This window comes from Triturus cristatus, chromosome 10 (assembly GCF_964204655.1).
Source record: "Triturus cristatus chromosome 10, aTriCri1.1, whole genome shotgun sequence".
In the NCBI taxonomy this organism is placed as follows: Eukaryota; Metazoa; Chordata; class Amphibia; order Caudata; family Salamandridae; genus Triturus; species Triturus cristatus.
Genome location: NC_140593.1, coordinates 147,792,812 through 147,807,749, shown reverse-complemented (window position 1 = coordinate 147,807,749; position 14,938 = coordinate 147,792,812).

Below are 14,938 nucleotides of genomic sequence, written 5' to 3'. Positions count from 1 at the left end.
ATATATCGTTACACAAGTAAGTAACTTGTGCATCTGAAAGAGATACGTTAGTGATAGATTCCTTACCTTAGAATACATACCCAAGCAATACCAACCCCGTGGTGGGCCTGCAAAGTGAGAATACACCGGAAAGTCACGGAGAACCGAACGGCCAAAGAAGCCGTCTCTCCGGACTTGACTGTCAAGGCAATAGTGCTTAATGAAAGTATGCAGCAAGGCCCAAGTGGCTGCCTGACAGATGTCCTGCAGGGGGGACACCGCGTCCCAATGCAGTAGTAGCTGCCGTCGCCCAGGTAGAATATGTGAGAAGCTTTTTGGAAGTTCCTTTTTAGCCAGAGAGTAACAGGCATTAATGCACAGGACAACCCAGCGGGAGATAGTCCGTTTGTGCACAGCCCGGCCTTTTGTGGCGCCCATGTAGCCAACAAAGAGCTGGTCATCTACCAGGAACGGTTGTGTGCGGCTGAGGTAGAATGAAAGCACGCGTTTTGTGTCCAGACGGTGGAGCCTCTGTTCCTCTCTGGAAGGGTGCGGAGGCGGAAAGAAAGTGGGCAGAGTGACAGTTAGCCCCAGATGAAAGGCAGTGACTCCTTTTGGTAGAAAGGAGGGACGTAGCCGAAGCACAACCTTGTCCGGATGAATCGCCAGGAAAGGAGGTTTGCATGAAAGAGCCTGGAGTTCACTCACGCGCCTAGCGGAGGTTATAGCCACCAGGAAGACAGTTGTCAAAGTCAATAACCGTAAAGGACAGTTATGAAAAGGCTCAAAGGGAGCACACATTAAGTATGTGAGAGCCAGGTGCAAGTCCCAGTGAGGCATCACAAAAGGAATAGGAGGAATCTGTGGACAACAGCCTGAAAAAGACTGAAAGAGCCCAGAGCAGAGCCCTGCTAGGCCAAAGAGAGAAGGAACAATAGGACCTCAGAAAGAGGGGCAGAAAGGGGGGGGGTCGACAGCTTTGGCTGTGCACCATGCCTCAAATTTGATCAACTGGCAGGTGTATACAGTTTCGGTAAGGGACACCTGGCTGCGAGTATCATATAACAAACTTCAGGTGGCAAATCAAACGGAATCAACTGTCGCCGCTCAATCTCCACGCAAGGAGGTGGAGGCTGGACAGGTTCGGGTGGAGGACCGTCCCCTGTTGCTGCAACAGAAGATCCTCCTGAAGAGGCAGTCGGATCGGAGGATCCACACTCATACGGAGTAGCTCGGGATACCAAACTCTTCGAGCCCAGTCCAGTGCCACAAGAAGAACTTGGGCCCGGTCACGTCTGATCTTCAGCACTCTGGGTAGAAGTGGTATAGGCGGAAAGGCGTACAACAGACCGCCACTCCACTCGCGACGAAAAGCGTCTCCGAGCGAGTGCCGCCTTGGAAAGTCCAACGCGCAGAACTGCTGGCAGTTCTGTAGTAGGGGTATCTCTGTGATAGTCATAATCATGTGAATAGCCCCGCCCATGTGCGTGGACCCCGGAGCACTTCAATAGATATAGTCTCTTAAGTTGTCTTCTTCTGCAGTCGTGCATAGATAATGTGTAAGAGATAATAAAAGACAATAATGCAACCTGAAAACAACTAGGCTACTCTGGCCATTACTTTATCCTGAAGTGAAAAAGATAGCCAGGTAACAGTTAAATTTAACTATTTTACTAAGTTTCACACATAGAGAAACTCCCCTTCACAAAAATCACCTTTTCATGATAGAGATGAAGGGTTAGACAGACAAGCCCCATAGGCTGCCATTATATGTCTGTAAATGGAAACCGTGCCTTTAAGAATACTTCCAGAGACCCTCGGTATCCCTTGATGCACGGCCAGTTACTTTCAGTTCATTTTGAAGGTGTATAAAGCAAGGCCTGTTGCATCCAGGATATCACAGTTTCATCCACCGGGGAGGAGGGCGGGTTGCTTATAACTATCACAGAGATAACCCTACTACAGAACTGGAGTTACAGGTAAGAAACTACTCCTTCTGTAATAGGGAAACTCTGTGTATAATCAATCATGTGAATAGAATGGCCAGCCCATCCCCAAAAAACAACCCCAGCGGTGGAAGAAACAAACACACCCACTATTGTGCAAATAGATTCCTCAGCGAAGCCTGCCCAACCTGAGCATCTGTCCTGGCATCAGAGTCCAGGCAGTAGTGTTTAGCAAAGGTATGGACTGACTTCCAAGTGGCAGCCTTACAGATTTCTGCAATAGGGACGTTACTTAGTAAAGCCGTTGTAGCAGCTTTACCTCTGGTAGAGTGAGCCTTAGGCTTACTACCTAGAGTCTTGTTGGCTTTCTGATAACACAACTGAATACAGGACACAATCCACCTAGAGATGGATTGCTTAGAGGTAGCAATACCAGTCCTGACAGAGCCATAGTTAACAAACAACTGATGCGATCTACGAATCTCCTTAGTCTTGTCTAAGTAGAATTTCAACACCCTTCTAACTTCGAGAGAATGAAGGGACCTCTCAGCAGGAGAGGAAGGATGCTGAAAAAACGTGGGTAAAGAAATCGTTGATTCACATGAAACTCTGACACCACTTTAGGAAGGAATTTAGGGTGAGTTCTCATGACTACCTTAGAAGAATGAAACACAGTGTAAGTCTCTTGACAACAGAGAGCCTCGATTTCACTCACCCTGCGAGACGATGTTATGGCTACAAGGAAAGCCGGCTTCCAGGACAGATGCTGAAGAGAAGCTTTATGAATGGGCTCAAAAGGCTCCCTCGTCAGTCTAGAAAGCACCACATTAAGCTCCCATGGGGGTGAAGGACGCCTAATGGGAGGAAACACCTTCTTCAAACCTTCCAGAAATTCTTTGATTGCTGGGATTTGGAAAAAGGAAGTTTGTGAAGGGCATTTCCTATACGCAGTTAAAGCTGCTAGGTGAACTTTAATGGAATGAAAATTAAGGCCAGATTGCGCTAAATGCAGCAAGTAAGGGAGAATGACATCCTCATTGCAGGAGGTAGGATCTGCATCTTTAGAGGCACACCAGATGCAAAATCTCTTCCATTTATATGAATAGGAAGTCCGTGTAGATGGTATTTTCGCTTCTTTTAGTATCTCCATGCAGTTCTGAGGGAGATTTAAATGTCCATACTGCACTAGCTTAGGAGCCATGCTGCCAAATTCAACGCCGAGAGGTTGGGATGCCCCATCTGCCCTCCGAAGTTCGTGAGAAGGTCCGGCCGACACGGAAGTCGAAGGTGCGGCAAGAGAGACCGGTGTAATAGATCGGTGAACCACCACTGACGAGGCCACTCCGGAGCAATGAGGATCATCTTGGCCCGTGATTGAGAAAGTTTGATCAACACTGTCGGGATCAGGGGAATGGGTGGAAAAGCGTAGAGAAAGCTGTTCGACCAGTTGATCCACAGTGCATTCCCCAGCGTCCCTGGTTGGTAGAACCTGGAGGCGAAGTCTCAGCATTTGCTGTTTTCTGCGGTGGCAAACAGATCGATCTCTGGAGTGCCCCATCTTCCGAAGATTTCTCTTACCACTTCGTCGTTTAAGACCCATTCGTGATTTTCTTGAACGAGTCTGCTGAAAGCGTCCGCCTGAGCATTCTGCACACCTGGCAGATGAGTCGCCATTATGTTCAGGTCCCTGGCCAGCAGCCAGGGAGGATGTGCGGCAATCAATCATTCTCCTCGACCTAAGCGCAGCCTTCGACACGGTTAGCCATAACATCCTTCCACATCGCCTCACCAACTTAGGAGTTTCAGGGATTGCGCTGGACTGGTTCAAATCCTTTCTCTCCGACCGCTACTTCCAGGTCTTTGAGGAAGATTTTACCTCCCCGGACAAATCCCTCGGATGTGGAGTACCTCAGGGTTCCTCCTTTAGACCTACCCTGTTCAATATATACATGAGCCCCCTAACTGAGATTGTCCGCCCTTTTGGAATAAAAATCGTCACCTACGCCGATGATACTCAGCTAGTGGTGGCTCTCAATCAATCCTCAACCCCACAAAATAACCTCAGGGACTGCCTCGAGGAGGTTACCAAATGGATGTCCTCATCATGCCTCAAACTTAACGGGGACAAAACCGAATTGATGCTCTTAGGCAACTCCTCTCCTCTCCCCATCACCCTATCCTGGCCGACCTCCATCGGCCCTGCCCCCACCCCTAAAGACAAAATAAAGAGCCTTGGCATCTGGCTGGACAAGTCCCTTAACTTTAATGATCAAGCAGTCAAACTGTCCGCCACCTGCTTCGGCCTACTACGGCTCCTACGTAAGATTCTCCCCCTACTGCCACCCCAACCTCGACAGATAATGGTTCAGGGTCTCATTCTGTCTCGGTTGGATTTCGGGAATGCTCTCTATCTAGGGGCTCCCCAAGCCACTCTGCGCAAGCTTCAAACTCTTCAAAACTGCGCAGCCCGAACCCTGCTCCTGATACCCCGGCAGACTTCCATTAAACCCGGCCTAAGGAACCTCCATTGGCTCCCAGTTAGGGAGAGGATCGACGTCAAGGCCCTATGTATTGCCCATCGAGCCTTTTGGAAAACCGGGGCGGCCATCAACCACTCTTATCACCCCCTATAAACCCTCCTGACAGCAAAGATCAGCCTCCTCCTTCCTCGCCACGGTACCTAGGATAAAAAGAACCAGGAGTGGAGGCCGCTCTTTCTCCTACAACGCGGCCATCCTGTGGAACTCCATTCCCCTCTCCCTTCGTTCTGAGCCCAACCTTCTTCGGTTCCGTAAGCAACTGAAAACCCTGCTTTTCAATAGACCAGTATAGTACCCAGTTCTACACCTACTTGCTCCGTCTGTAGCGCTAGGACGCCTCAGGGTAGCTACAGCGCTCTATAAATCGTCTTTTCATTTCATTTCATTTCAGTTCCAGATCGTCTGCGCTTCCCGAGACAATGTGCGCGATCTTGACCCCTCCCCCCCCTGCTTGTTGAGATAGTACATCGTTGTTATGTTGTGCGTCTGGACAAGGAGCGAACAGGTTCGAAAGGACGGCTGGAAGGCTTTCAGCGCCAGTTGAACCGCTCGAAGTTCCAGGAATTTGATGTGATACGTGGCCTCCTTCTGGGACCACGTGCCCTGTATCTGAAGGTGGTCTGAATGCGCTCCCCAGCCATGGAAAGATGCATCTGTCACAATGGTCTGAGTCGGTATCTCCTTGTGGAACGGAAGCCCTCGGAGGAGATTGTGAGGTGAGCACCACCACTTGATGGACTGGGGGGCTTGCGGCGACAGCCGAATCCTGTCCTCCCAATTCCCTCGTCTCTGGTCCCACTGATCCTCCAGACATTCCTGCAGAGGGTGCATGTGGAGTGAGGAAGATGCAAGACGCCATGGAACCCAGGAGAGAAGATACCGTCCTCACCGTCTGCGAGGGAATGGTCACGAGAGCCTGAGCCTTCCGAAGGATTGATAAGTGTCTCTCCTCCGAAGGACACACACTTGCCTTGCGTATATCGATGGAGGCTCCCAGACACTGCAGACACTGTACAGGAGCCGGGACAGACTTTGAAAGATTGCGTAGACCCAAGCGATTCAGCAGAATGGACGTCCTGTTGAAATGCAGTTGTGCCTCCTGAAACGTGGCCACCTTGATCAGCCAGTCGTCCAGGTATGGATAGACAAACACCTTGTTCTTCCGGAGGTGTGCTGCGACTACCACCATGCATTTTGAAAAAGTCCTGGGCGCTGACTTCAGGCCGAAGGGAAGCACTGCATATTGATAGTGATTGGTGCCGACCAGGAACCGTAGGAACTTGCGATGTTTCCTTTCTGTGGGCACATGAAAATATGCGTCTTGCAGATTTTTGCGCATAGCCAGTCTCCCTGATGCAGCTGAGGGTAGATCTGGTGCAGGGATAACATGCAGAACTTTTCTCTGCGGATCCATTTGTTCGCTTGTCGCAAATCGAGAATGGGTCTGAATTCATTTTTGTCCTTCTTGCGTACGAGAAAGAACCTGGAATATAGACCTTGTCCCCTCTGGGCAGGAGGAACCAGTTCTATCACCCTTTTTCTTAACAGGGTCTCGGCCTCCACCTGAACTTCGCGCAACCGGTATCGGGAGCTAACTGGTGGTATCGATGGAGGAGGGGTGGTGAAATGTAGACAGTATCCATTGCGAACAATATTCAGCACCCAATTGTCCTGAGTAAATTTTTCCACTCTGCCAGATAATGTTGAATGCTTCCCCCCACCGGAGTGGGCAACAGAAGAGGGGGAAGTAACCTTTCAGAGCTTGGAACCCGCTGGGGCCTTATTGCCTGATGTCGACTGCTGGTTAGCCCTCCCTCTCGACTGGCGTCTCTGAAACAGCTGAAATGACCGTTGAAACTGTTGCTGTTGTTGCTGTCCAGACTGACGGCCCTGCCCGCGCTGGAATCGTTGAGAGGAATAACGCCATTGGAAAGGGCGGAAATTCCTATGCTGCTCCTTAGGCTTTTCCAAGCCAACGGCTTTGAGAGTCTCAACCTCAGCCTTCATGCGGGCCATTTCCTCGTCCGCATGGGAACCAAAGAGGGTGGTACCTGAGAAAGGGAGGTTTGCGATGCGCTGCTGAGCCTCCCGCAGAGTCCAGCTTACGGCTTTCCTTGTCCGGAAGGACTGTAGTCGAAGGGGCCGTAGCATGCTGCTTCTTCGCCACCACCACGATGACTGAATCTGGGAGGGGGTCCGCCCAAAGGAATGCAGGGTCAGAGTCCGGGGGACGGTATTTCTTCTGGTGCCTTGAAGGCGCAGATTTCACCAAGGCAGGCGTAAGGAACAATTCCATCGCCGGTTCCTCCAACCCGGGCACCAAAAGAAGCAGAGGACGCGAGGTTTGCCTCTGTTGTAGCGTTTCAAAAATCACCGCTGTAGTAGTAGGTAGTGTGAGAAGTTGGCCTGATATATGATGTCACTAATTCTAGTGTACACCCTGTATCAGTCCAAACAACCCTAATGGTGATTGGTTGTAAAGTCAACCTTATAGACCAGCTATCCTAGTGGTAGCATGGACAAGAGCAGTCTTAGGCTAAACTCTGAATGGCATGTGAAGCCAGCTGTTATACCATATGTAATCCCTTGAATACCAAATGAATACCAAATGAACCACAACAGATATATATACAAAATAGAATGTATTTATTCTAGGCAAACCCTCAGCACTCTTTATGAGATTCGAGGTAAGTACAACACAGGCGTATTTAAGCATACATTAAGTCACACAGGTAAGTACTACAGTTAGGCCCTAGGGGCCACGCAAACCATATACTAAGTAAGTGGTATAAGGACCACTGTCACGAACACAGGATAGGCCTAGGCCTAGGGAATCGCTGGGGCTACACTATACTACCAACAGTTAGGAAGTGGGAGGCCCACGGGATTCAGGTGCAGAGTGGAAACACTCACGCGTAATGCGTAAAAGTCGATAGAATCACTAGCAGTTAGAAATAAGCAGTTTTAGGACACTTCTGGTATAGCTAGAAAGTCGAGACTCGGAAACTAGACCCTAGGGTAGTCAATACCCTTGTGAGCACCGAAGTACCCAAGTTACCTAGCCCACGGGCTGCGGGTGCATAGGTGTGAACTTGCGTCGGGTTTCGTTGTGGACTTCTATGGATGCCTGAAGGAAAGTTGCTGACAGGCAGTCAGTGAAGAGTGTCCGGTGGATCCCAAGGTGGGGATTAAGAAGGAAGGAACCTGCAAGCAGAAGGGACAGAGTCTAGGTCACCAGCCAGGAGCCGGGAAGGAACCAGGAAGGAACCAGGCGATGTCGTGAAGATGCAGGTGAAGAGGTGAAGCTTGTCGCGGCAGCCACGGGTACCAGGAGACGTCGAGGACGACCAGGACCAGGAGGTGAGCTGTCCCACGAAGGCTCTTGCTGTCGGCGGCGTCGAAGTCGAGTCAGGACCCAACAAGCCTTGTCAAGCGGAACCCACGCAGGATGGAGAACTTGCTTCTGGTGCAGACCAGGAAGGTCTGGGGTGCTTCTCTTTCACAGAGGAGCGGGTGCCAGTCTGGAGGAGCCGGACCAGCAAGTTGAAAGTAAAGGTTCGTCGTCGCAGAGGTTACTAGCCAACGGGCCAGCAACCGGACAACACGTCGAGCAACACAGGTGCAGAAGGGCCCCACGCGGAACACGTGAAGTGTGGGGAGCTGATCTTCTTTGCAGATGGTGCTTGGGAGTGGGGCTTCTCAATTCCCCAAGCACAGCCTCGAGGAAGCCTCAGAAGTCGCGCTAGTCAGTTACTAGCCACTTTTCCCAAGTCGCCGGTCCCACGTCCCTCGTCGCCTCCACGGGTCTCAGCTTCGCTGGAGATGTGGCTCTGGTTCAGAGGTGTCTGGAAGTCTCAGCGCTGGTCAGTCTCTGCAGTCGTCCCTCGTAGGATTCAGTCGCAAAGCAAGCAGCGGTCGCTGGATGGTGCCTGGTTGCCCAGGGTGGTCACTCCTTGGCCACAAGGGAGATTTCTTCAGTCTTCTTCCTGAGGTCGAATGTCGAAGCTCTAGAGTTTTTGTTCAAGTTGCAGATTCAGGTTAATCTAATTTAGCAGGGCCCAACTAGCTACTAATATACTGGGCTAGTGGGCTGGGCTACCTGCAAGGTCCCTCCTATGGGTGGGACCAGGAAGGGGAGTGGCTAAACCCCCTTTCCTTTGTCCAGTTTCGCGCCAGAGCTGGGGCTGGAGTGCCCCAGCACCGGTTTGAACTGGACTATGCATGGGACACCTTGTGTGCCCCAGGCAGTGTCTCGTTTCATTCAACCCTCCCTGCCCCAATACACTAAATCCTGTCTAGGGTGGTGCTCGCACCTCCCGAGGCAGGAAACCATTGTCCAAGCCTCCCTTGCTGGAAGGACTCCCAGCAGCAGGAGGTCAGACTTGTGTCTGTGGCAGCAGCATCCATTTTGTGATGCTGGGGCTCTGGTTAACCGGGTAAGTAGGTTTCAACATGTCTTCTCCCTCTAGAAGGGAGGAATAATATCCTCATCGCCAGAAATGGTATGGGGGTATTATTCCAAAGTGTTAGACACCTTACACGACATGTTTCGATAAAGCCAAACCATAGTTACCATAACCGTTTAAGATTATAAGGTACTTTAAGAGTATATGGTAGGCTATATCATAGAACAGCTATAAGGACATGGTTCTGAAAGCTGCAGACAGGCTCAGCTCATGCTAGAGCACCATCTCACATGTTACCAAGCACTCTGCCTCCAGGATTGTTAAGGCCTGCCATAGGAGTGGCTGATAGGTACACATGTGTCTATATATAAGGTAGGTATAGGAATACTACACCTAAGCAAGGGGTGATTACACGACCTTGCCCCAGCTGAGTGATCAGCCAGTTGTGTCATAATGGAAGGCCAGGCCAGGGGTGGCATAATACATGCTGCAGCCCCTGGCAGGCCTAGGGTACACCTATGCCCTGGGTACCTAAGGTACACTGTACAGGGGCCAACAAGGTGATCCTATCCAATTGGGTTATGCACCTAAAGTACATAGTATTAGTTTAGAGAGAGAACAGCTGGGCTGTGGGTCTGATTAGCAGGCCCACAGCCACATCTAAGTCGAAAACCAGTGGAGCAAAAGCAAAAAGTGGGGGTGAACATAGAAAGCAGACCCTACTCTCCTACAGGTAGGCAGCGCAATGCCCAGTTTCGCCGCTCCCCTCACCAGAACCTCCTGAAATGTGGCAAAGTCATTGACAGGTGAAACTCTCGGAGGTGGAGAGTGCGACAATGTGGGCGAGTATCTCCCCCCACTAGAGGACGCCGTGTCCCTAGTATATCGAGAACGTGATCTCTCGTGGCGACTGCGCCGGCGAGACCTTGTAGAGGAATGGTGCCTGCTGCGAGAGCGATGTCTTGGCCGGGACCATGATCTTGGCCTTCTCGGTTCTTCAGGGATCACGGGCACAGGTGGAGCTGCAGGAGGCGGCGGAGGAGGAGGAGGCGGCGGAGGAGTTTTAGGTGGTGGCGGAGGAGTAGGAGTCCTGGGCCGCATAGGCGACAGACGGGGAGCCACAGACTGAGCAGGTTCCAGTATCCTAGTTGGAGAATAGGTCCTGGAATACTCAGAGTCCGAGGTAGCTACTTCCCTTCTCCGTTTGCGGGTTGGCCTTGAAGAGGGAGCCCTGGATGTAGTGCCCCTCGACGGCGAGCGCCGACGTCGTTGTGATCTAGAACTCGCAGACGTTGAGATGCTGACCACAGAGGGTGACTGGTCTCTTGACGTCGAGGTACAATGGTACCTCCTCGACGTCGATCGTCCACTTCTCGACGTCGAACCTCTCAACGTCGACCTTCTTCTCTTCGACCCAGATCGACGGCGATGATGTGCCAACGTTGACTGGGATGTCCTCGGCGTCGACCTCACCCGAGGCCTCGACGTCCGTCACCTAGACGTTGATCTTCGACGTCGCTGTGAGAAGTTGGCCTGATGTATGATGTCTCTAGTTCTAGTGTACACCTTATATCAGTCCAAACAACCCTCACATTGGTGAGCAGCAGTTGGGATCTGAGCTTGCTGTTGTAATACCATTGCAATCTTGAGATACTAAATTGAAAGATCACACAGATATTGTTTAGGTGCATATAACATAGATTATAAATACTTAAGTCCTACTGGACTTAGTTGTTGTAGGTTGAAGGGCCTAGCACACCCTGACTACAACTACTAGAGAGGCTTAGTAGATACAACTAGTGTAGGTAGGTGCACACACCACACCCTCACTAGAATCATGTCCCTGAATGGAGATCACACTGATACTCCCTCAGGAGAGGAGAATCCTAGACAGATTCCCTCTAGATATGATGCATTCACTTTCCAGGAGATGAGACAACTGTTTACCTCCAGGAGATTAAAACAGGGTTCCAACCCTACCCTTAGACAGCTAGTTGAGCTTCTGGAGGCCTATGATGCTGAAAGAGCTGCCAAGTATGGTGCCATAGCTGTAGATAAAGGCCTCCCCTCCACAGAAGAGACCCCTGACTTAACTGATACAGATGAGTTAGAAGAGACCTCAGAGGAAGAGGGAGGTAGCCAGACCCCAGTCAGAAGACTTAGTCAGGCTAAGTTAAGCTTGCATGGGAGCTTGCATGGGAGCTTCCCTTACAGGCCCCCAAGTAATCTTAAAAAGAGAGATAGAAGGGGTAGATCTCCCTCAGGGGACTCTCTCCACTCCTATCACTCAAGAAGCTCCAATGCTTCATCCCACAGGGGGATGACTTCCCCCCAGAGGAGAGAGCATCAGGCCAGAATGAGGGAAGCCAATCTGAGGATTGAAAGGGAAGAACTTGCCCTTGCCAAAGAGAAGCTTGCTCTGGCCAGAGAGCAAAAATTGTGTGGGTCAGAACCCACTGGTGGCAGCAACATTCCTATAGATAGGGATAGGTCTTATGACCATAGAAACCTAAGCAAGATAGTCCCCCCCATATCAGAATGGGGATGACATCCACAAGTGGATGACTGCTTTGGAGAGGGCCTGCAAAGTACAGCAGGTACCCCAGAGTCAGTGGGCAGCTATCTTGTGGCTCTCCTTTTCTGACAAAGGTAAAGACAAGCTCCTCACAGTCAGTGATGAGGATGCTAACAATTACAAAGTCCTGAAGAGTGCTCTGATAGATGAGTTTGGCTTAACCACTGAGCAATATAGGTTGTTGTTCAGAGACACCCAGAAGACACAGACACAGGACTGGTCTGATTTTGTGGATTGTGCCACTAAGGCTTTGGAAGGTTGGTTAACTGGCAGCAAGGTGCAGGACTATACAGGATTGTACAACTTGATTATGAGGGAGCAGATCCTTAGTAATTGTCAGAACCAGCTTCTCCATCAACACCTGGTAGACTCAGATTTGACCTCTCCCCAAGAATTGGGAAAGAGGGCAGATAAATGGGTCAGGACCAGGATTAGGCCTAAAAATCAGGGTGGTGACCAAAAGAAAGATACCCCCAAGCCTCAAGAGAAGGGTGGGGATAAAACCAAAGAGAAATCTTCCTCAGGGCCCCAAAACTCCACACAGGGTGGTGGGTCCCAAGCTCCCTCCCCTACCACAGTTAAAAAGCCTTACTGCCATGAGTGTAAAACTCCTGGGCATTGGAAAACTGACAGCAGTTGCCCAAAGGCTAAAACCAAAACTGTTCCTCCAACTACTCCTGTCACACCACCTATTACTGTCAGCAGTAATCCCCCAGGTGGTGGGAGTGCCCCCAAAAATTTGGTTGGGTTTTCTTGGGGAACACAGGGGGACTCTGACTTAGCCAATTCCCCTACAGCAGCTACTCTTGTCTGTGATGGTGGCATGGGGTTTGCCAACTTCACTGCCTGTCCCAACACTTTGGGTAGGTACAGACAGGAGCCCTACATCAATGGTAGAAAAGCTGAGGCCTACAGAGACACTGGAGCTAGCTTCACTATGGTGGCCCATAGGCTAGTTCCCTCTGAGCAGTTTTTGCCTGGTTTCTCATACCAGGTAACTAACATTGATGGCAGACCGAACAGTCATCCCATGGCAGAGGTATGTCTCAGCTGGGGAGGTGTCACTGGCCCTAAGAGGGTGGCAGTGTCCCCAACCTTGCCTGTAGACTGCTTACTGGGGAATGACTTGGAACTCTCAGCTTGGGCTGGAGTTGAACAAGACACCCATTCTAAAATGGTAGGCCTTTCACAAAAGGGTAGTGGGGTTGTGCCAGCCACAACCCCTGTCCAAGTAGATTTCCTCCCTGAAAAGGTTGGAAGGGCAGTGGTAGCCACAGCACAGGCAAAGACAGACTTCCCTGTAGAGATTGGCAGAGCTGTGACAGTCACAGCTCAAACCCAAACTGAGTGCCTCCCTGGAAAGGTTGGCAAGGCTGTAATGGTCTCAGCCTATACTCAGACTGACATAGGTGTAGTGAAGCCTGAAACTATGGATCACTCCACACAAACAGAGAGTAGTGGGGAGGAAGAAAAGTCTCCCTCTCCCCAGACATTAGGAAAAGATCAGCCTCCTCAGGGATCTGACCTCACCCCTTGTGAAGGAACTGCCCCAGAGGTAGCCAGGCCTGGCCTGGCAGAGCCTCTGATGTCAGTGGCCCCTTCCAAGGTGGGACCCAGTCTGGTGCAGGTAGCCTGCCTCTCTCTACCCTGCCTCAGTCAGCCCAGGGCTGTAGAGGTCAGGGAGGCCAGTGGACCCCAAGAGGGCCCCTGCCCACAAGAACCCCCCCATCAAAAGAATGAGGATTGCCTGGCTAGTAGCCCTAGCCAGGTGATGGTTAAAAACAGTCCTGAGGGATCTCCTTTACAGGTAGTTAGGGACCTCCCCCAGAGGGATTCTGTAGGGCACAGGCAAACATGGGACCTTAGGGCCCCAGATCTGACCTGTCCCTCCAGTAAGCCCACCAAAGGGACCCAGCCTCCAGCTTTAGGTAGCCAGAGGCTGACCCTGAGAGCACAGTGCAACTCAGTTAAAGAAAGAAAGGCACCCATGGTGGAGGATGATTGGAGGAAGCTGAGGCCTCACTTTGAGGACACTCACTTCAGTACTCCATCTCAACACCAGCCTTTTACTTTGCAAAGACACACCCAAGGTAGAGATTCCCTATGGTGGAGACCCTATGATACCTTTAGGATGAGGGATTGCTTAGTGGACCATGAGACAGGGGGTAACCATGCCAGTGCTGGTTCTTCCTTATATGGCCACTTAGGCAATATAGGCTTACCTGGTCAAGGACAGCCTTATCTCCTTTTGTTTGGGGGGGGGAGGGGTTGTGTAGGAAGGTGGATATCTGACTATGGTTACCCCCAACATTTTGCCTAGTGTCTAGCTGGTTTTTCGACTTAGTTGGCCTGAGATCCTGCCATTGAGGGTCTCAGGCTGTCTGCTCTCCCTTTAAAATGGACTCCATGTACCCTAGGTACATACACAATTGGTAAGGACCACCTTATTGGACCCTGTACAGTGTACCCTAGGTACCCAGGGCATAGGTGTACCCTAGGCCTACCAGGGGCTGCAGCATGTATTATGCCACCCCTGGCCTGGCCTTCCATTATGACGCAACTGGCTGATCACTCAGCTGGGGCAAGGTCGTGTAATCACCCCTTGCTTAGGTGTAGTATTCCTATACCTACCTTATATATAGACACATGTGTACCTATCAGCCACTCCTATGGCAGGCCTTAACAATCCTGGAGGCAGAGTGCTTGGTAACATGTGAGATGGTGCTCTAGCATGAGCTGAGCCTGTCTGCAGCTTTCGGAACCATGTCCTTATAGCTGTTCTATGATATAGCCTACCATATACTCTTAAAGTGCCTTATAATCTTAAACGGTTATGGTAACTATGGTTTGGCTTTATCGAAACATGTCGTGTAAGGTGCCTAACACTTTGGAATAATACCCCCATACCATTTCTGGCAATGAGGATATTATTCCTCCCTTCTAGAGGGAGAGACATGTTAAAATCCTACTTTGCTGTTTAACTCTAACCAAAGCCTCAGCATCACAAAATGGATGCTGCTGCCACAGACACGAGTCTGACCTCCTGCTGCTGGGAGCCCTCCCAGCCAGGGAGGCCTGGACAATAGGTTTCCTGCTTGGGGAGGTGCTAGCACCTCCCCAGACAGACTTTAGTGTATTGGGGCAGGGAGGGCTGAAAGGAATGAGACACGCCTGGGGCACACAAGGTGCTCCATGCATAGTCCAGTTCAAACCGGTGCTGGGGCACTCCAGCCCCAGCTCTGGCGCGAAACTGGACAAAGGAAAGGGGGTGTAGCCACTCCCCTTCCTGGTCCCACCCATAGGAGGGACCTTGCAGGTAGCCCAGCCCACTAGCCCAGTATATTAGTAGCTAGTTGGGCCCTGCTAAATTAGATTATCCTGAACCTGGAACTTGAACAGAAACTGGCCAAGGAGTGGCTACCCTGTGTAAACAGGCACCATCAAGAGACTTACCCTTTGCTTTGCTGAAGTTCTACGAGGGACCGACTGCAG